Source organism: Nomia melanderi, chromosome 5, assembly GCF_051020985.1.
Source record: "Nomia melanderi isolate GNS246 chromosome 5, iyNomMela1, whole genome shotgun sequence".
Taxonomy (NCBI): domain Eukaryota; kingdom Metazoa; phylum Arthropoda; class Insecta; order Hymenoptera; family Halictidae; genus Nomia; species Nomia melanderi.
In genome coordinates, this window is record NC_135003.1 from 14,050,337 (window position 1) to 14,077,369 (window position 27,033).

General features: G+C 37.1%; 1 protein-coding gene across 14 annotated transcripts in view; it reads left to right on the forward strand.

The window, feature by feature from the left end:
- Positions 1–27,033, forward strand: part of LOC116424252 (uncharacterized) — a 228,659-nt gene that overhangs the window by 182,221 nt on the left and 19,405 nt on the right. The gene's annotated exons all lie outside the window — the stretch shown is intronic.

The following is a 27,033-nucleotide window of genomic DNA, read 5'->3' on the forward strand; positions in this document are numbered from 1 at the left end:
CGACATTTCCCGAATTCAAATCGTGCGTCCGACTTAGACAGATAAGGTTTCGATTCGCATTTTGATGAGGGGAAAACGAAAGAAAAATGAGAGGAAGAAAGTTTCAAGTATGTAGGAGTGTACCTACTTCCCTTCGAGCTCGCGATCGAGTCTTGCGATTTATCAAGCGAGTTCGACTGCATTTCACGGATAGACGTGCTCAACATCGAGCTTGATGTTCTGAAATTGATGGATGGTCTCCGAAACGAACATGGAAATGATACTTGATGCATTTGACGCGTCAAATGTTGTCCGAAATTTTCAACTTATCAAACATTGTTCTACGTGTGAGAATTGTTGAATATATTCTACGTTTTAAACGTGTCGAAAGTTTGAAGTTTCTAACGTGCCAAACGTTGTTCTAAATTTGAAAGTTATCAAACGTTGTTCTAACTTTGAAAATTGTCAAACATTATTCTAAATTTGAAACGTGTCAAACATTGTTTTAAGCTTCAAACGTGCTAAACATTGTTCTAAATTTAAAAATTGCCAAACGTTGCTTGAAATTTTTAACTTGTCAAACATTGTTCTATATTTCAAACGTGCCAAACATTGTTCTAAATTTAAAAATCGCCAAACATTCTTATCAATTTTTAAATTGTCAAACGTTGTTCTAAATTTCAAACATACTAAATATAGTTGCAAATTTTAAACCTGTCAAACATTTTTCCACATTTTAAAACTGTCAAACATTATCCTAAATCTTAAAATTATCGAACATTCTAAATTTCAAACATGCCAACCATTACTCAAGATTTTAAACGTGTCAAACATTGTTCTATATTTCAAACGTGCCAAACATTGCTAAATTTAAGAATATAGTTCCAAATCCCAAACCTGTCAAACATTATCCAAAATCTTAAAATTATCAAACATCATTCTAAATCTCAAACATGCCAACTCTAAATTTTCAAGGTGTCAAACATTCCAACAATGATCACCAATACAAACATCATCCTACCAGACTGCCTCGCAAAACCTCCAGCATTCACCCAAAAAGCACAATAACGATTCTTCGTCATCGCCACCCTACATAAAATAATAACACCCGATAACACTGAATTTTCACAACTCATTCTACTCTCGCATCATAACAAAGTCCCCCATTTCATCGAAAACACTGTCAAACACAATGTTTTCACAAAGTTCCTCTAAAATCGCAGAAGCTTCGAGAAAACGGACTGTCGAAAAGGCGACAAGTTATATTACGTCACCAGCCGAACGGTCTTGTCCCTTTCTTTCCTTCCCCGTTCGTTAGCATTTGAATCCGGAATCCTGTTTGAGCTGTCGTCAAACAGGGTCGCGCCATTAGTCGAAACCAGGAAGAGTTTACTTGACTGGATCTATTTTTCTTGAAGAGAAGAGCCGGCGGTCCTTGCAGCCTTCCTTATTTTTACTTCTTATTCTTCTTCCCGCGGCATGCATTCACAACTTCCGGGCAACCTGGGTACTTATTATGGCTGACGCGTTGCTTTTGTAAAGGGGAACGATTTCTTGCGATAGCTTCCCCTTTCGCCAGATAAGAGACAGAGGCTCTCATCTGCACTGATTGCGGCTCGCAGCTGAAATTAGGGGTGCTGCTTCAGGAAATTTTAACTTTTCATTTCCACGTTTCTTTGCGATTCGTCCAGCAGTGGACATTCGGTAAATTTGTCGTCTTGCGATTATAGCACGTAGACTGAATAAATGTCAAAGTCAAATTGCCGAATGGTATTTATGTTGCTTACAGTAGTTTCTGCGGCTTGCAGCTGAAATTAGGGGTGCCGTTTCAGGAAATTTTAACTTCTTATTTCCACGTTTCTTTGCGATTCGTCCAGCAGTGGACATTCGGTAAATTTGTCGTCTTGCGATTATAGCACGTAGACTGAATAAATGTCAAAGTCAAATTGCCAAATGGTATTTATGTTGCTTACAGTAGCTTCTGCGGCTTGCAGCTAAAATTAGGGGCGCTGCTTCAGGAAATTTTAACTTCTTATTTCCACGTTTCTTTACAATTTCTCCAGTAGAATTTTGTTTACTTCAAAGGCATTGTAGTTAGTCCTATGTACATCCGAAATAGTTTCAAATTATTTATAACTTTTAAATTTCGATTATTTCAAAAGCATTGTAGTTAGTTCTATATATATATATATCCAAAGTAGTTCCAAATTATTTGTAACTTCTAAATTTCGATTATTTCAAAAGCATTGTATTAGTTCTATATATTCAAAGTAGTTCCAAATTCTTTGTAATTCTCCAATTTCGTTTGTTCCAAAACCACTGTATTAGTCCTATTTATTCCCAAAGTTTCAAATTTTCAATCGATAACGTTTGAGTTTCGAGAGACTCACAGCAAATAATTCTTTCAGGAGAAATCAGGCTCGCGAGGCAATTTAACGGTCAATTATTATCATAATTAAGTCTTCTTAAAGCCGCTCGTCGTTGTTCGGATCGTTTAACGCGCGTTAAAGACGAAAATTTCGATAACACGGTCGCGGACACTTATAATTGCGTGGTTCAATTAAAATGGAATTCTTTCCGCGACGAACGCGATACGCTTCGCCCGGTATCGAGCGTCGCGCGGAATATGGTTTACGTAATAACGATTCTTAATGAAGCGTCGACACCGCACGACCGTTCACTGTGAATTGAATGCAGAGCAGTTATCATTATTTCACGTTAGAACGTGCGGGTTGCGCGTTTTACAATTTAAACGGCTGTTTACATTCCAACAAATGATTCCGTCGCGTTCCAGCGGAGTCGGGGCTTTAATTCGAGCCGATGCACACTCGCTCGGAAATGGTGAATTGGACTTTTCCATCGAACCGTTCTTTTCGAAAATTACCGCACGCGAATGATCGCGGTTTCGACGGGCAGTTGTAATAATAACAGATGACAGTGCATTTTAAGACACGGTAATTCCACCGTTCAACGCGATGGCACATTCGACGGACAATCCTCGACGGTCTTTCGTGTGAAAGGAACAGTTGTTGGGGAATTTGTTTTTAACTTTCCGAACTGAATGTGAATATATGAATCTTTTGTAATTATAGGGAACTCGAATGGAACTGTTTATTTTTGTAGGTAATAGGTATTTATTGAGTTTTTAGTAGTTTAGTGGTGATTTATTGAGCTATTATTGATTTATTGTTGATTTTGTTATTGGTTCGTTGATTTATTATTGATTTATTGTGCGATTTATTATTGATTGATTGATATCTTATTAATTTATTATTTATTATTGACTTATTATTAACTTATTAACCCTTTGAACTCTGTAGGCTCCAATATTGCACCAGATAAATTTTCAAAGCTTTAAATGCAGTATAAATTTTATCTGGAAATAACGTCTGATTCAATTCATTCATTCTAAATACTAACTCATATTTATCCTAATCATTAGATACATTATTTATTAATAAATAAATTTTCTGTAATAATTTAGAGTGAGTGATCTATTAATCCTTTGAACTCTGTAGGCTCGAATATTGCACCAGGAATAATATTAAATATTGTAATGAATCTTAAAGAAACCACCCTAAAATTATTCGCTTCTCCACACATCCAAATTTTGTACTAAGAAGGAAAATAAAAGATCGAAGGAATGTAGCATTTCTAATTTTCGCCAGGAGTACTATAAAAATTAGCTGCAGTTGCTGATAGATTACAAAACAACCTGGAGTGCTAAGGGTCAAATGTTCTGTACATCCCAAAGCATCTTCGTCCCCGAAGTGTTAACATCTCGAAAACTAACGTCGAAGAGCAACGTTACCCACAGGATCCAAAATAAAAACCTTATCACCCCGATACACGGTTCGCCGGGTAAAGGGGGAACGTCAAATTTACGTACGGTTTGATTAAAGTTTTCATTCCGCTGGAGTTCACCGCGCCGCATTCGCCAGAACTGGAAAAAAACGATCCGCAGTGTATAATAATTTCCAGGGTGGTTCGCGCGTGAACCGGTACAGGAGAAAAAAAAGGGGGGGACGGGTTTCTTCCAGAAAATCGACGGGAACACCGTGAAAAAATGAAAGAGGCACGGCGTAAAAATGCAAATGAGAAGTTTCACTCGACGGATCCGAGGGTGGTCGGTTATGAAAAGTCGGATTTACTGACCACTTTGTTATTTCACGGGGAACCGCCGAAAGCGCTCGCGGAACCGAGTTTTACGGGAGTCGAGCGATTATCTGCGCATCCGTCGGCGTTCCGCGTTCCCACCGTAACGAGAGCAACGACGGAAACTGCGGAGGGGCTGGGAAACTTGACGGAACACGCCTACAGTGCCGTTCAAAAGTTCTCCGGTCGTCGGAGAATTCCTTACGCGATAAAGACTTTAGCCCTTTGCGGACGAGGATTCTTTGAAATCTTCGGCAGATGAAGTTAAATTACATATCGATTGCTTAATTGATAGGAAAACAAGAAACTACGTGTTAATCTCTTGCTGTTTCGCTAATCAAATCGTTTGTTCGCGACTTAGTCTTCCAAATATGAGCATCCGATCTCGCCGGGATGCCGATATTCGTCCGTAAAGGGTTAAATCTGTTATTTGGCAACGGTGTGAGAGCGAAATCCTGTAAATAAATATCCCTTGTTAAAGCAATCTATATATTTCAGTCTATTGTTGTTCTGTTTCGAAGATCGAAGAAATGTAGCATTCCTAATTTTCGCCAATACTATAAAAATCAGTTGCAGTTGCTGATAGATTACAAAACAACCTGCAGTACCAAAGGTTAATAATCCAGAAATTTTAATCGAGTGAATTATATTCCTTTTAGTTGTTAAAGGGAAAACAAGAGTTTATGTACTTTTCTGGTGAAATGAATAATCCAGAAATTTTAATGAGGTGAATTATATTCTTTTTAGTTATCAAAGTGAAAGCAAGATTCTATATACTTTTCTGATGAAATGAATAAACCATTCTCCATTTTTACTAGAGATATTATAAAAATCAGTTGCAGTTGCTGATAGATTACAAAACAACCTGCAGTGCCAAGGACTAAATCTTATTTAGCAACGGTGTAAAAGCGAAATCGTGTAAATAAAGCGCCGCGTGAACCGAGGGACCGGAAGAATAGTAGTACAGCGAAACGAGTCGACCGCTATTCAACGCGTACGCGAAAATCCGCTCGCGTGTGGATCGTATACGGAGCAGCGAGGCGAAAACTATTCGACTCTTTCGATGCGAGAGGGGGATCCGAAATTTTCAGATCTCCGGGAAGTTAGAACGGTCCCGGTGATTGCTAGCTTGTAGGACTGCAATCGCGGGAAAGTTTGATAAGCCTCTTACGCCCTGATAAAGCGCGAGGACTGCGAAAGGGAACAACGCTGCGAAGATTGTCAGCAGGTTGTTTCTTTGTCGTTCGCAGTTCACTTTTCACCTGGCAAGTCGAGGGACCTGCAATCTACTTTCGACTTTCTTACTTTGTGATTCAATGCAGCTGGCGTTCCATTTATCTTGACCGACGACAGCGGTTCCTTTGTTTCTCGCGACAGGGCGAGTTCGGGGATGGACTGTTATTTATGGTATAATATATCGGAGAGGATAAATGTCGAGGTTTTAAAGGAGGTTCGATCGGTATTGGGGAAACGGTGATTTCGGTATCGAATTTAACCCTTTGCACTCGAGAGGCGACTCTCACCGTACAATTTGATATACCGAGATCATAAAGTTTTACGTATGATATTAACCTTCTTATATCCATGGATATTTGAGATATTGAAATAATAACTTTGTTTCTTGACTTATAAAGGATGTCTATAACTCAGTGGAAACTGTTGAATATTTCTAGTGAAAAACTTCCGAGTGCAAAGGGTTGACACTAGACCGAGTAGTTCAATTAGGTTTCCTTAACCCTTTATGGGCTGAATTTTTGTTCATTATAACAAAATCTATGCAGCACAAAATTAATAGATATCCACATATGAATAGGAATTAACAATGTATTCGATAGTTTCAATAATTTCATCGAACGAATATATTTTGTAACTTTCAATGACATTACAATTTCACGCATAAAAGTATAAAAATTCAAGTTAACCGATTACTTAATTTTATTTATTACTTTGACTGCAAAATCCAATAAATCAATAAGATGCCAATATACTGATATGCAAATGGGTCGAAGGATCTACTAGTAATTAAGGTAAAAGATTCTACGCGTGACATTTAATAATAAGAGAGACAAAAGGAAATTCGATCGAAATAGAGGAAAAGGTAATTTAAGTATTGACTTTTTTAAAGATATTAGTACGAAGGATCTACTAGTAATTAAGGTAAAAGATTCTACGTGTGACGTTTAACAATAAAAGAGGTAATCGATGGAATTTCTGGTAATAGATTGAATTTCATACGACAAAGTGGCGTTTGTAGATCGTATTGAATTCGAAGTACTGTCGCGTGCTTTGAAATAGAATAAACAGTGGAAGCGTACTTGGAAAATGGTATACAATGCAGACAAAAACGTTCTGAAACGTATATGCACTTTACGATCCGATTGCAGAATCCGTTACCTCTCTGATGGTACCATAAACCGATATTTTATTCTTTGCTGTTGCTCCAGGAATAAATAAAGCGCATTCTATCGATCGCCGTGAACAAACCTGCATCGCACGAGGGAACCAGTGTAACGCGATGGGAGAGATATTGACAACGGAACGAAAGTTTTTGGAAGTTTCCGAAAATTTCGATAATTCGGTGTGTCAGATGCTCTGAAACTGTGCATGATTGCGATTGAAAATTATTAGTGCGCTGTAACAATGACTTACAACTCGATAGAAAAATTTCGAGAATTCTTTATTAATTATCGTGTCACGTAATACACTTGGACTGTTCGTATGCAAAGTGTCCGCGCTACAGGGACACGTAATACGACGCGAGTCGTGAAACCTGACGTCTGCAATCTTGAGGTTATTCGAGTGGACAAAGGGCTTTCCTGGGTTCAAAGAACGACTTTACCCTGACGACCTTGTCGGGGCAGAATTCAATGATAAAAATAAAACACGACAGTTTTGATTTGAATTCGAACGATTTCCAATGCGCATTGCAATCTTTTTTACTCGGAGGAACAATTTAACACTAAAACTACCGAGCACTTAAACTGACTTTCTCAAATTCCCTTATACAAACTCTAAGAGTGCATCAATTAAGACTTCTGATTACCAATTTCTTTATTAATTTCTTAGAGAAACAGCTGTTATCTTTTTAATAATTGCGAAAAGAAAAAATCAGGAATGGGTTATTTTGACCCGTCTGGTAGTTTTAGTGTTAACAATTTGAGTAAAAATTTGAAGTGTCTATAGAGAGATTTTGAAAAGTTCATTTAACTGCTCGGTAGTTTTAGTGTTAAAGATACAACGGAAAAATATACTTGTTCGCGAATAAACGCGAGAAAGAAAATGAGTAATGAATAACGAATACAAATTCTCCAAAAGAGCACCAACTGGAATAATGATTAACTCGATCAATAAATAACAGAACAACGATTCATCGATTATATCTTCATGGTTAAACAAATAAAATTTTATTCGAATAAAATGGACGAATTCTCCAAAAACGTAGTAACTAAACTAGCGATTAACTCGATCAATAAATAACAGAATAACGATTTATCGATTATATCTTCATTTTTAACAAATACAATTTTATTCTAATAAAATGTACGAATTCTCCAAAAGAATAGCAACTAGAATAACGATTAACTCGATCAATAAATAACAGAACAACGATTCATCGATTACATCTTCACGGTTAAACAAATAAAATTTTATTCGAATAAAGTGGCCAATACTGGTCTAGTTTATGAATAGACTCACCATAGCCGCGGAACCGCTGATATCACCTTGAATGATCCGAAGGCCATCAAAATCGAGCTCCATAACCTGAGGGTTGTCGTTATTGAGTACCGTGACCCGAGGGTTGCCAGTATCGACTCGGATGACCGCGAGGTCGCCTATATCAGCACGCATGATCCGCTGCTTGTTATCCTACGGTGACAGAATTGTTATCAGCAGCTGCGTACCTGTATCGGTGAACACGATCCTGCACTCGCGCTACATTGTTTTTCTTGTCCCGTGATAGGGGTTGGTTAACACTTTCGACGCCGGCTGTATCGTCGACTGTTTCTCCTTTAACGCGTTTAATGCACAGATACACAGAAATGACGAAAATACACAAAACGGGAAAGATATAATATTAATCCTTTGCGAAAGTTTTTCACTAGAAATATTCAACATTTTCTGATACGGATGACATCGTTTGAAACTAATTTAATAATTCACAGATAAATTAACACACTATCGGCGGGTAACATCATGAGCTGTACAAAACTTTACATCAAGTTTTACTCTACAATATAATAATTGATACTAGAAAAATATTTCATTTGAATGCACAAGAGTGAATAATATTTATATTCGTCAAAGTCTTTAACTTTGCGTACTATTTACTTTCGTTACTAAGCTCGTGTAGTAATTCATCAACAATTTGGAAGAAATGCAACAAAATTTTCCATTCTACTTCAGTTGGAAATTTCATTTGAAGATAATACATTATAGCAAAATAGTTGTTTGCTTTGATCCGAGGGTAATGAACAACGTTGATTCTTGTTAAATTAGTTTAGAAATCTTCGTCACGAGTCTCACTCGTCATTGTAGGGCAAGGGGTTAAAATCTCCACCGCTCACACGTTACTCTATAGCAAGGGGTTGATAACCACCCTAAAACATCCAGAATTGCCTCGCAGCTGAAAAAAAGAAGTAAAAAGAAATGAAAAATATCTCAGAAGTGCGTCCGTTAATTACACATTCCGGCGCAAAATTCGACACACATTTTACGTCAAAATTTACTCTATAATATAATAATTGATACTAGAAAACTTTCATTTGAATTCACAAGAACCGAATATTTATATTCGTCAAAGTCTTCGAAATCTCCACCGCTCTCACATTATTCTATGGCAAGGAGTTGATAACCACCCTAAAACTTCCAGAAACCTATAACTACGATCAATTCCATAGCCAACATCATTCTTCAGGCACGCCGCGAAAATTGCTTCGCAGCTGAAAAAAAGAAATGAAAAATATCTGGGCAACAGGAGTGCGTCCGTTGATTACGCGAGGGCAGGATGCGCGGCGGTGACCTCTGGCCCCGGTAATCACGGGAATGCACGCTTCCCTGCGGCCGCGGCCCGCGATCCTTTATCATCTTCTGTAATTCTGGATTAGCGTGCGTCCCGGATACCGCCTAGCCCGCGTAAACCTCCGCCGGATTGGCGTTCCCCGTTGGTGGCCCCGTTCCCGACCATCGAACTGCATCGACACGGGACGCTGGAGTTCCCGATGAAACGGGGCCGCCCAAGAGAACCGCGGGAAAATATGAAACGGTCACGAGACCGCCGCCCCCGACGAACGAACAACGCCGGCCTCTGATGGATTTTGATTGGGAATATGAAACGGGCGTTACGCCGCGACGCGAACCCCGGGAAACGAATTATTGCCACGAAATGGAAACGGGGGGTCGCGACCGCGCGCTGCGCCGCTTTCGAAGGGAAGATGGAATTCTTGATTCGAACTGTTTCTACTGATTGGAGAGGGTATCATTTTTTCAGTGCGAATGTTTGAATGAGTACCTATGTCGAGAGAGTGTTAGTATTTGTAAGTTGTAGAGGTGGTTTTTGTGCAGTCTTGCGCTTTGGCGCGTCGTTAATGAGTTTCTTGTTTCGTTGTTGATGAACTTAGTTGGTTTGTCAGGGTTTTGTGTTAATGTGCATATTATTCATCCATACATTTCACTGTAAGACACGTGAAACAATGGAGTAACGACAGAAGTGCAAAGGTTCATTGACCCTTTGAATTTCTTTTGCAGTTTTTCATCGATAACTTTGTATTATTATATTTTCTTTGAAATGCGTTTGAAAAAATACATAGTTTGTGGAGAACAGTGTAGATTCTTACATAATAATAAAATTTATTTTTAAAATATCCTGAAGAATCACAGCTGTGAATAGCAGCGCAAAAGGTTAAACTTCTAACCTAAAATAATTCATCCAATTCGGAAATTTTTCTATTAAATCTTCTTTCAAGATGTGAATCATCGCGAAATAAGGAAACCAGTCATCTAGACTGGTAGTTCCTTTGTCAAAGCAATCTATATATTTTAGTTTATTGTTCTGTTTCGTTCTTATAATACAAATGGGTCTGCAAATATGTTAGTATCGTAATTAGAAAAGTAAAACAGCTTTCGTTATTTATTCTTCGAACGTTCGTCCCGAAACAAGGATTAAATATTGTAGCCTGGCGAACTCCACCGAGGAACTGCGAGATATGATTGACAGTCATTTATTTTACATCAGAAACTAAATGCACGATGTTTCGCGAAGTTGTTCCATTAAAATTCCCTCTTTCGAGAGAATCCAATTTGGAAATTTGTTCGGTGCAACTGTTTGGCTAACTGCTAACAACCCGTGCGCAAACTCGTTTTTTTATTAGAAGAGGGAGTCAACTAAAATATTCTATCCTACAGTTTTCATTTGCTTTCGCGTGTGAAGAATAAAACTGTGTATATTATGTTTGCTGGCTGTGTTTATTCTGGAATGAACCGGATGTATACGTTCTATGGGAATATTTGCGATAGATTTTTTTCAAAATTGCCACCTCAATAAAATAAATATTATATACACATGATCGTGGGTAATCAAATAAAAAATTGGTCGAATTTTTAGGGGTGGATTTCACCTCCCTAATGTTCAGTTCCATAAAATTACGTAACTTGTAATTACATTTTGTGTTCTAAATATTTTGAAAATTGTATAATTTTTGTTTGTATTCCAGTTCATTCCTTATTAGATTTATGGCTATAATGTTCAGTTCCATAAAATTATGTAACGTACGTAATTAAATTTTGTACTCTATATATTCCCAAAATTGTATAATTTTTTGTTTGAATTCCAGTTCGTTCCCTGTTAGATATTCGGAAAATTGTATAATTTTTTGTTCGTATTCCAGTTCATTTCCTATTAAATTTATGGCTACAATGTTCAGTTCCATAAAATTACGTAACTTGTAGTTACTTTTTATGCTCTAAATATTCCGAAAATTGTATAATTTTTTGTTCGTATTCCAGTTCATTCCCTATTAGATTTATGGATAGATTGTTCAGTTCCATTTCTACTTACAAAGCTTAATGGCACAAAAATCTAAACTTCCCGAGGCTTTTTGTCTCGAATCCGTCACCGTACTTCCATCGTTTCGCGTAATTAAGGTGAGAACAAGGTTGAATAAACAACCGGGCACGGAAGACCCGGGTACCTTGTTCCTTCGATGTTATTAAAGGACGCTTTATCCTATGAATAACAACAGAAAATAAGAGACTCGGTTAATGAGCGGAACCACCGTCTACCAACAATAACTTCTGCGATATGAATGCGAAACGAGGCAGGATAAAAGGGTACACCGCGATCGTAGCTTAAAAAACATCGTGGAGAACGAAAAAGTTAATGTTCCTCGATACAGGTTAATAGGGCTAGATTAAAGGAACCTCTTATAAGGGTAAAAATTGATAAAATTAACCTAAATACTCTTCTTCTGTTTCACGTGAAATTACCATTTTTTGAAAGTGTTATACACGATCGGAAATTGTTGCTAATAAAGAAAACTTCATGAATGATTAAAGAAATATTATCGACGATCTTTGAGTTTTATGATATACTTAATATTCGAGGAAAATAAGTATTACCAAGAGCCCTTAAGTTAAACTATAATTGAATTGCGTTATTATTGCAGGTTTATCTTGTTGAATGTCACTGCATTAGGTAATGTTACTTGTAATATAGAAAAGTTTTCAGATAATCATCGTTTAATCGAGTGAATTATAGTAGGCTCCAATATTCCACCAGTTATAATATTGAATATTTTAATGAATCGAAGAAACTACCCTAAAATTATTCGATTCTCCACACATCCAAATTTTGTACTAAGAAGGAAACTAAAAGATCTAAGAAATATTATAGCATTCTTCATTTTCACTGGAGATACCATAAAAATTAGTTACAATTGCTGACTAGATTGCAATACCATCTGGAGTGCTAAGGATTAATATTATACTTTCTATAATGCATCAATTTGAGAAATATTGAAATAAAATAGCTTTGTTCCTCAATGTACGTATGATTTCTCCTCTCCACGAAATGTCGTCGTTATCTCATCAGGAAATGTTAACCCTTTGAACTCTGTAGGCTCCAATATTGCACCAGAGACAATATTAGATATTTCAATGAATCAAAGAAACTACCCTGAAATTATTATTCTCCACACATCCAAATTTTGCACTAAGAAGGAAAATAAAAGATCCAAGGAATATTATAGCATTGTTGATAAATTACAAAACCGTCTGGAGTGCTAACGGTTAAAGGTGGTCTAAAAGGGGAATTCCTTTAGGCGCGGACTGTTTGCGGAACGCTCGGTGGGGTAGCATATTCCTATAGGCAGGATACTCTTTCCTGGCCGCCTAAACTCAACTCTTCCTTTACAGCTCCCTGCTGGGTTTACCGTGCCACCATATCCTCGCCGTCAAGTATGCTTCGACTCCTTTATCGAGGAACTCCCTTTATGGAGGGTTTCTGTCAGCCATCACAAATGTATAGATTCCGGCGACGAGCAACCCCTCGGGATCCGCGAACATCTTACACGATCTTGGATCATCGTAAATTTCCATGTAATTTGTATCATCGTAAATTTCCATGTAATTTGTATCCGCTTGATAGGGATACACTCTTCGTGCTGCTAAGCACCTTTCGAAAAGTGAAACATGAATGCTACTACCATTATTGCACTGTACAGTCCGAAGTGAAGAGTAGATGCGAATAACATCTGAATGTATAAAACCATTTTTAATCAGTTTTTTCGTGTCGCCGAGTACCTTTGGAAGAAACGTGAATACTGGCTCCATTATTGCACTATACCATGTAATTCACCGTGTAAATTGTGTAAATGTAAATTAAATATACATTTATGGACGCAAGTGACTAACACGTTGCTTATTCTCTCGTAGCACAGATAAAGAGGAGTTACTTATTATTTAGCAGTGATTACGTTATACTGTTATCCAGTAATTTACGTTATGAAATATTTTCATTCGACATTAGTTATGTGACAAATTATAATGGTTGTCAAATAGTTTGGAAGCTTCGCTCACAATACTAAGCGAAGAGTAGATGTAAATGATATTCGAATGAATAACATTCTCTAATCGGTTGTTCCAATTGGTGTGCAATGATTATGCACATTTCTTGATCGTGTCTGTATATTTGAAATATTATGAAAAATAAGTACCTTCCATCGATAGAATCATTTTCTATGAGGATATTTATATCGAATCCACGTTTAAACTCTTGAAGATTTTCTCTTCGAATTGAAATTTCTTAAAATATTCTGAAGCATTCACAAAAATTGGTTGTTATAGTCTAAATTGTAAAAGAGAATAGAAATAGGAGGTTTCGATTTAAAAAATAGTTGCAGCATTGAATTCTTAAATAATTATTGTCATTCGATAATATAATTCCCGGATAATTCGTGGATTCAGAATACGGCGACGTTGAATTCTGGAATTTCGGAATGAGTGGAGAAGGTAAAAAGGTGATTTTCTGAAATGGAAAGGATCATAAGCAAATTGGAGCATACCGATAACATTGAGCACAGATTGGGAAACAATTTTCCCATGGGCGATCAATTAATACAACTATTTAAACGAGGGGTTTCGCGGCGTTCCTTCCGGCCCGTGTTCATCGCACACCGCACGGTTTCATCGAATCGATTTGTTTCCGTTCTCGTGAGCGGTGCCTCGGCAAATTGTACAATCTACCAGAAGGTACAATCTGTTAAATCGAGTGACGTCGACCGTACGGAGACAGTAAAGTTCGGTTTCGCAAACAATTTTACTCCGACGTATGTTCCGCGCGTACAGTCCGCGGCAGAAGTATTGGAACCTTCTGCACGCTTCGATACAATCAATTCGCCATTTCTTGGTTGAAACTGGCGTGAGATCATTTTTGGCGGAGAATTAATTAACGGTTATTTTCATGAGATATAGAATCACGCTAGAACCACCGAGCATTTGATATGATTAACCCTTTGAACTCTGTAGGCTCCAATATCGCACCAGTTAGAATATTAAATATTTTAATGAATCTTACAGAAAGTACCCTAAAATCATTCGATTTTCCACACATCTAAATTTTGTACTAAGAAGGAAAATTCCGCTTGAAAAGAGAATGTGTCTGAAATTCTAACCTCGAAATCTTTTTTAAAAGACGTGCAAAAGCTGATTTATGAAACGGAAGGAAGAAAAGTTGAGGAAACACCGAGGGAATATGAAAATACCCGAGAAAAGAGACGAAACTGGGAGAAGAAATAATTAAAAAAAGAAGAATACATCATCAAGGGGACTAGACCGCAACAAAGGAACTACGAAATAAATTAAGACGTTCGTAAACACGCTTAAATAAAAGTTCCCGGTTTCAATACGTTTCGTACGCATTATTTAATTATCAAAGCCTCGAAATCTATTATTTCTCCTTTCTGTCGCGAATTACCTTTGTCAATCCTTTAATTATTAATTTACTCGTTTCCACTGCAGACATCCTCGTATAGAAAACTCGTTTCAATTCCGGAGGGTTTGATATTTCCCAAGGAAATTCCGTTCGGAAATATTAAAACCGATCGTGACTGCTGTTGACATTTCATGGTGATTACACGAGAATGATTCACGAGAGCCACTTCCAAGGGGACGCAGGAATGTAATGAAATTCCCGATTCATTGCTCGCAAAATTTCAGACGATCGGAAAACGGCGATGGCGGGAAATCTTTCCGGCGGAGTTGGCGGTCGCAACATGAATAGTTCAGTCCCGTCGACCGGCACACAGGATTCGAACTCTCGCAGAGGAACGGGAGGAAAATGTGTTCGTTCCCCGGGTAAACGGAACGCGACGAAAAACAAAAACGAACGGGGAAGTTGGTTCAGAGATAAATAGGAATTTCTACGTTTTTCTCGGAGGAGCGCGGCCTGCCGCGAAAGGAGTTTCGCGGATCTTGATCCGCTGGAACCGAAATTCCTCGTTCTCCTCTATTCACTCGACTAAATGGAACGAGTTAATGTTTATTTTTCATTTAACACTAGAACTACCGACCATTTAATATGATTCATGTATAATTACAAAAATTGTACTAATAAATTATCTTCAGTTTCCGCAGTCATTCGTTATAGTACTTAAATGAAAATATCTGTTTTCAATATTATTTCGAATATTCAAAGTTTTCGAGATATCAATATTTGCGAAACAAAAAAATCGAAACCAGTTTTTACTGGCATGGTAGTTTTAGTGTTAATAAAACGCTCCATTAATTAACACTATTATGTTTATTTAAAATCAGATTTTATTGTAATTGTTTTTCAGTGATTTTGAAGCTTCGTCATTGGTGATCGCATGATGATTGGCAGTCAACGTGCTAATGAAGGAATTTCTCGAACGCGGAAAATTTGTTCGAATTGAATTTCACTTTGAAAGGGTGCAACCATCCCTTGAAAATGCAAATTTTTCTTTCTCGTTATTTTGAGAACGGTGATAGATAGCGAAAGAAAGTTTAAACAAATACATTTGAAATAAATTTTATAACCTTTGTAGACGTGAACAATGTACTCTTTGTTGAAGCTTATTTCGCTGTCTCTTATCGTTCTCAAGGTAACCCAAGGGAAAGAAGAATTTGCATTTTTTTCAAGGGGTAGTTTCAACCCTTCAAAGTGAAACTCAGCAAGAGAAAAAATTGTATTGTATTAAGTTTGTCTTATTCTACTTATGCAAAATTAAAATTCATACAATTAAAAATATGCGTGGTATATTAATGATATAATCTTAATTTATGATATAATTTTAATTTACAAAATATACGAACGCAGAGTTTCATAATTCTTTGAACTTCTAGATTCGAGAACTTCTCTTGTAACAATTTTCATTCGTTTCTAAGATCAGGCGAATATTATAAACATATAAATTGTGCTTTCGAAGGATTTATTCTTTTATTAAAGAATTATTGATATTCTTACGAATTAAGAAATTCTAATCATTTTAATTTACAAAATGTACGAACGCAGAGTTTCATAATTCTTCGAATATCTGAATTCGATCATTTCTCTTGCGAGAACACATAAGGTGACCATTGATTACGTTTCGGTCCGTTCGATACCGATTTCACGTTGCCACGTATCCATTTTACGGGATACGATTCACAATGCTTGCATTATATCGGCTTGTTATCTGGCTGTGACCTGTGACCCGTGACCCGCGCGCTATCTCGCCGCTTAAGTTCCGTGTAAACCGTAATAAAGTTCGGCTCGCAGGTTGAGCGGTCGTTCGCCAACTTCGTGGAACCCTTCGTGACGCTGGCATCAGCATACTTGCGCTTTCTAATCGCTACCGTTGCGAATGCCCGGTGAACTTCTTGATCACACGTTAAGTGGAATGTTAACGCTGGATCTGCGTATATTTATTGCACAGTTCGTTCTGTCGTCGAATAGAATCATTTAGAACAATCTAGAAGAAATAATTTCCTAGGAGCATGTTCGTTCGGATCGATTTTACAAATTAGACGTTTCAACGTAGATATTTAAAATATCTGTGTAATTAACTGCATCGATCAAAATCGACTCAAACGTTTGAGTCATTTATTTCGAAGGCTTAAGTCCATTTTTCAAAAAAATAAATTATAATGGTTACAATTCTGAATAATCTTCTTTCAATGCTTTCTAAATCTTTTTTAAGTGGACTTAAGCCAATTTCGAAATACGGTTCGTTTATCAAACGATGTTTATAAAATACAATATAAATAAACTTGACTACATTCCTTAAAATACCGATCACTCGTGTTTTTACGGATGAATCGTATTTTAAATTCTACAGACGATACGGAGGAATCTTAAAAAATTCAAGCAGAAAGACAATAGAACAGTTTATCGTTCTATTATAATTTATTTGAACTTTTCCAACGAGTGCACTCAGTCCGTTCCCGTCGAGTACAGTTAAAAATAATTCAGCGCATAAGTGGGCACTTCGGGAAATAAATAAACCACTTGAAGGGTTAACAAAATGGTCCCGTCGCGTGACAATGGCGTCGCGCAGGGTGCACGGCAGCGAACGTAACGTAAATGTTGGTTCTTTTCTTGTTTAAACAAATTTTTTTCCCTCCGGATCAACGTTCCCCGTGCGGCTCGCGCAGGAACGGAATTGAATTTCAACGAAACAAGATCGAGGAATGATGGGAGGCATTTTTAATTGTGCGGTATATGGTATTGGTTCACCGGTACGTGACAGTGATGTTAATTGATCGATCCCGCCGCCACGTTCGAGACTCGAACGTGTACAAAAAGAAACGTGGCTCAACGTCGCATTTCCATCGATCTTTTATTCATGCGAGTGCTGCATTTTGCAACGGTTGCATGCGAAGGAAACTACGTCGCCGCCTTTCTAGTGGACACAATCATTTGCGGATGTGTCCCCTGTACTTCCGTTTCGGTGCTCCGCTCCGTTGTTCCGTCGCAAACGAGAAAGTTTTACCTGGAGCGACGTATCGTTTAAGTTTCGAGTCTCGAAAGAAACACGGAAATATAGGTTCCTGGTTAAAATCATTCATTTATACGTAGATCGCTTTAATTGAATGTAATTTATGAACTTTCTCGAATCTTTTGAAATATTCTTGTCGAATTTGTCTGTACAATCGTGTCGAAAATGTTCAATTTTCGGTGCTGGATAAATTAAAGAAATTTTAGGGTCACTGTGTTATGGATTCTAAAAATGTAAATTCTAATAATATTCTGGTAGTTAATTAAAAAATATATTCCTGAATGACTTTATTTTCTCTTCGTCCAGAGTGTTATCAACCGACCTCATTATACCAGTGTTCTCCCTTAAGAAGCCTACTAATTTCTCGTAAATAACAATATTCATCAAAAATGGAACTATTACATTACGTTACTCGAGTTGTTGTAACTAATTTCAAAGCTGGCGCAGCGATATAGCTTTTACATAAGAAAAAGAAGCAATCGCTGTGTGATAACACCGAAAAAAGAGGGAAAAAAACTCGTAACTTGCACCGGAAACTACACTTGGGAAATACCAGGACTTCAGGTTGCGTGTTCACTAAACCTGCCACGGCCTGCAGCCCTAATTAAGCAGGCTTGCCTCTAAATTAACACTTGGATTGTTCATGCGCTCGTGAACAAACTCCGCGCAATTCCTGTCGTGCTGTTTTACTATATAATCACCCGTTCATACGTATAGGCACATTTAATCCTAGCATTATATTCGAACTTTTTCGTTTATTTCGAATTGTTCTCGTTTGATGTAACGCATGGTGTAATGCGGAGGGAATTGCTCAGATTTTTTTGTTCGATTATTATTCGTGTTCCGTGAAGACCATGTATTTTATATATTCTGATACTGTTTCTTTATGTTTTCACTGCTTTGTACCGTATGTGGAACGTGTTAACAAAACATTAGGCCTCTAAACATTGTAAAGGCAAAAATGCCCTAACCTAAGCTGACAAGTTCTCATCATCTCTCTCATTACATATATCGTTTATCTTGATTAACAACGTGTAACCAAATAGACGAACAGCAAATTACTATCGAAAATGAGATGACAGAAGATGAAAGCTGACTGAGAGCCTCCTTTCAGAGCTGATCTCCCGAACAAGGACGACCCAAGTGTCTTAGAAGGTGAGGCTCCCGTAAATTGCACAAGGTTCTCGTGACATCTATCCGGCTGGTAGGTTGACCGGACCTTACGAGGGTCAGCCAAGTGTGAAGGGTCACTTGGTCAGTACTTCCACGGCCGAAACCAGGAAGGGCAAATCCGTCTGGCCGAGGCTTGGCTAGGCATCCATTTGAATCGGATGTCGCCTTCGCGATAAGGTTGGGTTTAAACCTCTTGCATTATTCATGAGGCGAGCCTATCCCGCCACACTTTTGTAAAGTTACCAGGCGCCAGTAACCTCTTGTCTTGCGATTCGGTTTCATAGGTGCATTTGGTAGATTTATCGTTAACAGGTTGCGTACCGGCTAATTTTCATCGCGATGCACAATTTCGTGCGTCATTTCTAGAGAACTAGGAACCGTGCAGACTATGAAGAAAGTAAGAAAGCATTGAATCGCACTCGGAATGTAGCGTATTGCGTACTGGTAACGATTAATCTCGTGTTTGTGTAATATAAAGACACTTAGCTACGCGACTTTCCTAATTATAACAGATTGCGTACCGACTAATTTTCAGAAAACTGTGCAGATGGCAATTTTCAATAAGATCAACTTATATGACTATACATAGAAAAATTTAGATATATCGTTATGTAATATATTTTAAAAAGAATCGATTTGAATTCAGTTTAATATTTTTTTAAATACCGCGTCTCACTTTCATATTTAATTACGGAATAACCGGTGACATGGGATAGTGTCTGCGTAAAATTCCCGGTCGAGTGTGTTAATATTACTAGGCTTGTTCCTTATCACTAAATAATAAACTTATTTACTTTACTTATTTACTTATTTACTTATTTACTTATTTACTTATTTACTTATTTACTTATTTACTTATTTACTTATTTACTTATTTACTTATTTACTTATTTACTTATTTACTTATTTACTTATTTACTTATTTACTTATTTACTTATTTACTTATTTACTTATTTACTTATTTACTTATTTACTTATTTACTTATTTACTTTACTTAAAATTAAATAATCATCACGCAGTGAATTTTTGAAAAATACCGTTCTGACGCTTCCGAACTTCTGCTTACTTATATATCGATGATCCTTCGAAGGAAGGAGGACCGGTTCATCTGTTTACTGAATAAAGCGAGTAAGCCATTCGAGCGAATTATTGCGAGCTGCCTCGTCCGGCAGCTGTCCTGTACGAGCCGGACTTGGCGGAGTGCCAATCAGGTTTCGGAGGAGGCAATCCATTGTGCACGCAATCCTCGGTGTGAGGTCCTTTTCGGAGCCCGTGGTTGCCCGAGGCAAGACGGACACTGGCAATAAGTTAGACATTGTTAATGCGTTTAACACCCTGCTCCGGAATGTCAATAGGAGACCTATAAATTATCACGGTGAGCCCCTTCACTTAGGCGGCATCATCTGGGACTTACCAGCGGACTGATAGTTCGAACAGAGGCTGAGACGGGTTTGATATTGATCTTTTCGCTAAACTGAACGTTAGAGGATTGTGAATACTATAAATTGATAAATAGAAGGAAAAGGAAATGTGTTGTATACAGTTTATCGGAGAATCTGTTACGGAATCTTAACCAGTTAACCCTTTGTGAAAGTTTTTCGCTTGAAATATTCAATACTTTCCAATTAGACGTAGACAAGATTCTTTGAAATGAATTTATCAAGAAATCATAAACTAGGGAACAAAGCTATTTTCTTTCAGTATTTCACGTATTGACGCAGTAGACAAAGTTAAACGGCAAATATACAATCGTCTCTCGAGTGAAAAGGGTTAACTGTGGAATTTAGTTGGAAAAACCTCTCGTTCTCTCAATAAAATCAATAAATGATATATATTGAAGGTATACTTTAATGAGAGATCAAAGCGAGACAAAGAATTACATGTTTATGCGAGAAAAAGAATTCATCGCTGAAAGAACTAGTATCGTGTCAAGCTTCACGATGACGCGTATACTCGTCGAACACAGTTACCTGGTTAAACGTTTTTCTACAACGTACACGATAATTCCGAGCAGTATTCTCAGTGATCGAAACTACGCGGCCGCACGATCGCAATGAGGGGCGACACGGTTAATTGATTCTGTCGCGAAACTCCGTCCGACCCTTCGATAATTAAACTGTTTTACAAGAAGTCCCTGTCCCAAGGAAGTTCGGCGAGCTCAACAGCCACTGAAATCGTATTTCTATTTAGCTCTGTTCGGACTGCCGAGGCGGAAGCAATCGACGGCGACGCAACCGCCGCGAGTGTTCATTTAGTCGAAATTGAAGGAGCTCGTGGAACCGCGCCGAGCAGCGTCGACGAAACGGCGAACGTTCGATTCGCGAGTCGCTCTCGTATGCGCCATCGATTTTAACACAGCCACCAAACATTGAAAAACGTCATTTGCAGCATTAATTAAAGGGACAAGTGTCTCTCGAACGGTCGGCGGTTCGAACTTCTGCCCTGTTTCGGTTCAATGGGGTCGCCTGCGGAAAGATGCAGGCTCCAGGACAGTGGGCCCATTAACCCTTTGCACTCGGAGGTTCTTCGCTGGAAATATCTTAACCTTTAGCACCCTGGATGGTTTTGTAATCTGTCAGCGATTGTAACTAATTTTTATAGTATTTTTATACTAATTTTATTTTCCTTAGCGCAAATTTGGATGTGTGGAAAATAATAATTGTAATGATTTGATATGGGAAAATTGTAATAGCTTGATATAGAAAGATTATTATGGTTTGATGTAGGAAAATTAATATGCTTTGATATAGGGAAATTGTAATAGTTTGATATAGGAAAATTATAATGACTTGCTATAGGAAAATTAAAATGGTTTGATACAGCTTTGTACAATGCACCAATACATGAAATATTGAAATAAAATAGCTTGATTCCTCAATTGTGTATTAATTAGATTCAAAGAACGTCGTCAACTCAGAAAAATTTTAAGTGTTTCCATTGAAGAACTCTTCGAGTGCAAAGGATTGAATCGAAAGTGATTGACAGAATTCCATCGATTCGATCGAAATGCGAACACCTAAATATCAACGAATCTAACGTTAATCTAACGCTATGTATCTTTATCAATCCAATGAAAACAAACGAAAGAATTCGATTGCCTATATAAATCGCGAATAAATCCAACGAACGCGCCGCCGAATGTTCAAGCCGCTGTAGCAGCGGAAAATATTTGCCAGCGGAATTATTAGACAAAACCCACCGTAACCGTAACTTGTTGTTAGGTAAAACCGTAATTGATGTTGCTCCTCGGTAGCTAGTTGGTAATTAAATCGTCTAGTTTACAGAGTTCAGCAAACATATTCGAAGAACGGGCGGGAAGTTCATGCCACGCGGAGATTATTATCCTTAGAGCGCGAGAAGTTTTATGAAAAGCACCGCATGGAATTTCCCGACAGGATTGGATCGAATTGTTTGTTTTCACTTCGGATTATCGTGGTTCGAAATTTAATCAAGTTATTATCTCTCGTGCTTCGACGATGCCGCGCGTTGAATGCTGGATATCCATGCCAGCGGATACTGAACATTCGATTCTTGCGTAGGATATTTACGTTGAATATTTAACCGTTCCTTTGTCTTGATCAAGAATATTCTTGTTTTCGTTTCGTTCGAAAAGAAACAACTTTCCGGTAGAAGTAATACTTTATTTATTGTAATTTATCCTGGAACTGCTTAATCAAGATACATGGACCGTCTTTTTTTCAGAAATATAAGTCCATTTTTGAAAAAGTATAAGTTAACACTAAAACTGCCACAGGTATTCAGGATAACTAGTTTCAATTTTCTTATTTTCCAATCGTTATCATAGATACGTTAAATACCTTTGATTATTTTGAAAATTAATAGTTTCATTTACCTAATATATAGGATATCAGCAGAAATTAAGACAAATGGACCCTTGCCATTTTTATATGTCTATATTAACTCTTAGCACTCCAGGTTGTTTTCTAATCTATCAGCAACTGCAACTAATTTTTATAGTATTCCTAGCGAAAATGAGAAATGCTATAACATTTCTTCGACCTTTTATTTTCCTTCATAGAACAAAATTTGGATATGTGGGAAATCTAATAATTTTAGGGTAGTTTCTTTAAGATTCAATATTGGTGCCTACAGAGTTCAAAGGGTTAATCATACCAAATGCTTGGTGGTTCTAGTGTGATTCTATATCTCATTAAAATAACCATTAATTTTCCCCTAAAAATGGTCTTATGCCAGTTTCAACAAAAAATGGCAGGTACCTTAATGTTCAACCATAAGTACTTAGCAGCACGCAGTATCTCACCGTTCGTACGTCCGCGTGGTACGTTGATGTTCACGTGCGAATAATGCACGTTGTATATTGGCAAGATCGCCGGTTAAGAGACTTCGACGGCAATTGCGTAACTTGTACGGCCGTCGAAAGCTATCTGCTCGGCATGCTGGAAGATGGCTGAAATTGGATCATTTTACTTAGCTCCGGCAGCTTTGGAGGGCCCAGAATCGTAAAGGTTCTTAGGCATCGAGAGTTACAGACGTCTTGAGGGATTTCTGGGGTCCCAAAAGTTTCGAACGTCTGAACCCGCCGGCTTACGGTTCCATCAGAGCTTCTGGATCGCACGGAAACTCATTAGCATCGAGGAAACCTCTGAAAATTCGTTGCATACTTTGAAAATAATCGAAAAACTCGACGCGGAGGTACATTCGCTTCGCTTGGAAATATTGAATTTTATTTGAAGTAAATATTTAGGATAATTATGTATAATATATATTGTATGTTTTTGCGAATTATTTATATTAAATATTACAATATTTCTATTTAATGATTATTCCAAATATTAAAATATTCATCTTAAATACTTATTTCAAATGTTAAAGTATTTATCCTAAATATCTATTATATCAAATATTAAAATTTTCATCCTAAATATCTTTTATATTAAATATTAAAATCTTCATCCTAAATATCTTTTATATAAAATATTAAAATATTCATCTTAAATATCTATTATATCAAATATTAACACATTGCATACCAGAACCGAGAAATCTTTTATAAAGACACTTAGCTATGCAACTTCGCTAATTACCACAGCATTGAAGAAAATCTAAAATTTCATTCGAATCGATTATCAATTTCAAATATATTACATAACAATATATCTAAGTTTTTCTATGTATAGTGATATAAGTTCAGTTAACAAATTCAGTTTTCTGAAAATTAGCCGGTACGCAATCTGTTAACACTAGAACTACGTACCAGTCAAAATGACTGCTTCCGATTTGTTTGTTTCGCAGCTATTAACATCTTAAAAGCATTGAATATTTGAAACGATTTTAAACATAAACAGTTTCACTTGAGTACTATGAATATTCAAAGAAACAGAAAATAATCTATTCTTACAATTTTCATAGAGATTACATATCAATCGTATTAAATGCTCGGTAGTTCTAGTATTAAAGGCGGATTCGTGAAATTCCTTTATAGAAACTTTAAGAGTGCATCCATCGAGACTTTAATCGACTCATAATTCAGTTCGCGTATCGCTAAATAATTTCTTTAACAATTCCTCAGAGAAACATCTGTTATCTCTTCGATAACTGCTAAATGGAGCAATCGGAAATGAGTCGTTTCGACTCGCCCGGTAGTTTTAATGTTAACCGAGCTGCGTCTCGTCGGTTCCTCGGAGTTCTCCTCGAGGAACCGTCGCCGGCGTGCATGACAATACATTTCGAAGAACTATCGGCCCGATGAATTGCAATTACGGCCGCGGCCGCAAGAAAAGAGCGATTTCTTGCCGCGGGAACTCGTCGCAGCCTTTCCGCTCGTCCCGGGTCTAGGAGCGTTTTGCTCGTTACGTGCCCGGCAAGTATTTCGAGGCGGTTATTTTATGTAAAGCAGGAAAATTACGTGACAGACTGTAGGATTACCGGCGTTCGTGACGAAAATTAGTTTAATGCCCGCTTAAATCGGCCGGGCTCGATATAAACTCCGAAATAAAAATTGAACCGCGTACGTTCGGGAATCGTACGGCCGCCCCGCGGGTGTTATCTTGTTCGGTTACTGTTATTACTTCCACGGCCGCGATAAGGAACGATTATTTCGTCCGCTGGCAATCATACTCTTCGTGGTCCGAGAATGATTTCATTCTGTCCGCGTTTCTGGCGATCGGGACCGTTTTATTCGTTGCTGTGCCGCGATAGTGACTTTGGAAATAAATGAATTTATTGAGCCTTAGCAATTCACATAGTGCAGTTTCTCCATAATTTATTGGAAAAACAGAAATTCCATACATATTTTATGGCAAAATTTACTCTATAATATAATTGATAACAGAAAAATAATATTTCATTTGAATTCACGAGAACCGAGTGATATTTATATTTATTAAGCCTTGGCAATTCACATAGTGCAGCTTTTCTATAATTTATTGGAAAAACAGAGAAATTCCATACATATTTTATATCAAAATTTACTCTATAATATAATTGATAACAGAAAAATAATATTTCATTTGAATTCACACGAACCGATATTTATATTTATTAAGCCTTAGCAATTCACATAGTGCAGCTTTTCTATAATTTATTGGAAAAACAGAAATTCCATACATATTTTATGTCAAAATTTATAAAATCTCTATAATAATTGATAACAGAAAAATAATATTTCATTTGAATTCACAAGAACCGAGTGATATTTGTTAACCCACAGCACTCCACATAGTTGTGATATGTCAGTAACTTCCACCAATTTCGATAGTAGTCCTAAATTAACAATGTTATAACATTTCTTATAAATTCCCTTCTCGGTACAAACTCCGTACATTTGGAAGATCTAATGATCTTAAGGTAGTTTTCTTAAAATTCATTGAAATATTTAATATTAGAACTCGTGCAATATTGGAGCCTACAGAGTTCAAAGGGTTAACCCTGGTACCATGTGACTTTGAGTTACATTTTGAATTTTTAAAATTTTTTGGTTATTTCATATTGCATTTCCAAAAGCTTTAAGGATAATTCACAGATAAATTAAGCAACAAAGCTATTTTATTTAAATATTTCACATAGGGATACAAAGTTTAATTCGAAATACTAAATATTCAACTTCATAGTTTCGCTGTATCAAATCAAGTGGTGATTGAGAGTCACCTGTTAAAATAGTGCTAAACTCAGTTTTCTTTCATTTTGACTTAGACTTTCATAATTATGGGCACATATAGAGATACAATTAACGAGTCACTTCGAAATTAGAAGAATGATATTAAAACAGGATGAAACAAGGAAACAAATGACAAGGAAAGACGATATTAGAGAGTATATTAATGACTGTTGTTAAAATTTCAATAACATGCAAATGACAGTGTTCTTATAATTAAGTTTAACGAAGCAATATCCCTTCGCCTTCGTCGAGGCTAAGGTTTCGTTATTTAGTTTGCTGCAGGAAATTATAAAGTTCACTATTAAATTCCATATAATCTATTAATACACTGAACATTAGAATATAATGATGTTGAGCCTTAACTTATAGCAGTTTCTTCTTAGATCAATTGTAAACAGTAATTAATATTTCATCGAAACGTAATGAATACTTGAAAATGCTTTCCGCAACAAAATGTTAAATAATCGTTGAACGAGTATTTTGTTGCGAACTGTGACGCGGCGGATAATGAATAATAGGAATTAACAGTTAACGCAGCGATCGAAGCGATAAAAGTCGGTTAACGAGCAACTCGGAAGTTTACAGCTCCGCTTTATTTTCTGTTTTCGTGGTCGTGATCGCGTCGTTGAGTTTCTTATCTCGGAGAATTAGCCTTTCATGGAACGTAACCTCCGACGATTTGACCGCTTTAACATGCATGAAGTCAGAATTTTATTCTTCTTACGGGTTAAAAGTTCCGATGATCTGTGCTCTATATACGCAGGTAACACCATCGGCGGATTTATTATTGAAGCGTTACGAGAGAATATTCTCGCGAAAGTATCAAATTTATCGTGGCATAAAATGAGTAATTGTTATTAAAAGCGTTCGCTCGCATCGCGAATCGTAACGTATAAATTATCAGATCTATGGAAATTCTAATAACCGTCGTACGAACTCGATGATATCATCGCTTGCTCCAATTATCACACTCTTTTCTTCGCAATCGTGTTCTTTATCGAATAGTACATCAGCTGTGTAGATAATCTCTTATTTTGTTCGACGAATATAAACCACTGTTGAAAATGGAATTCTAACTGTTAGTTGAATAATACTT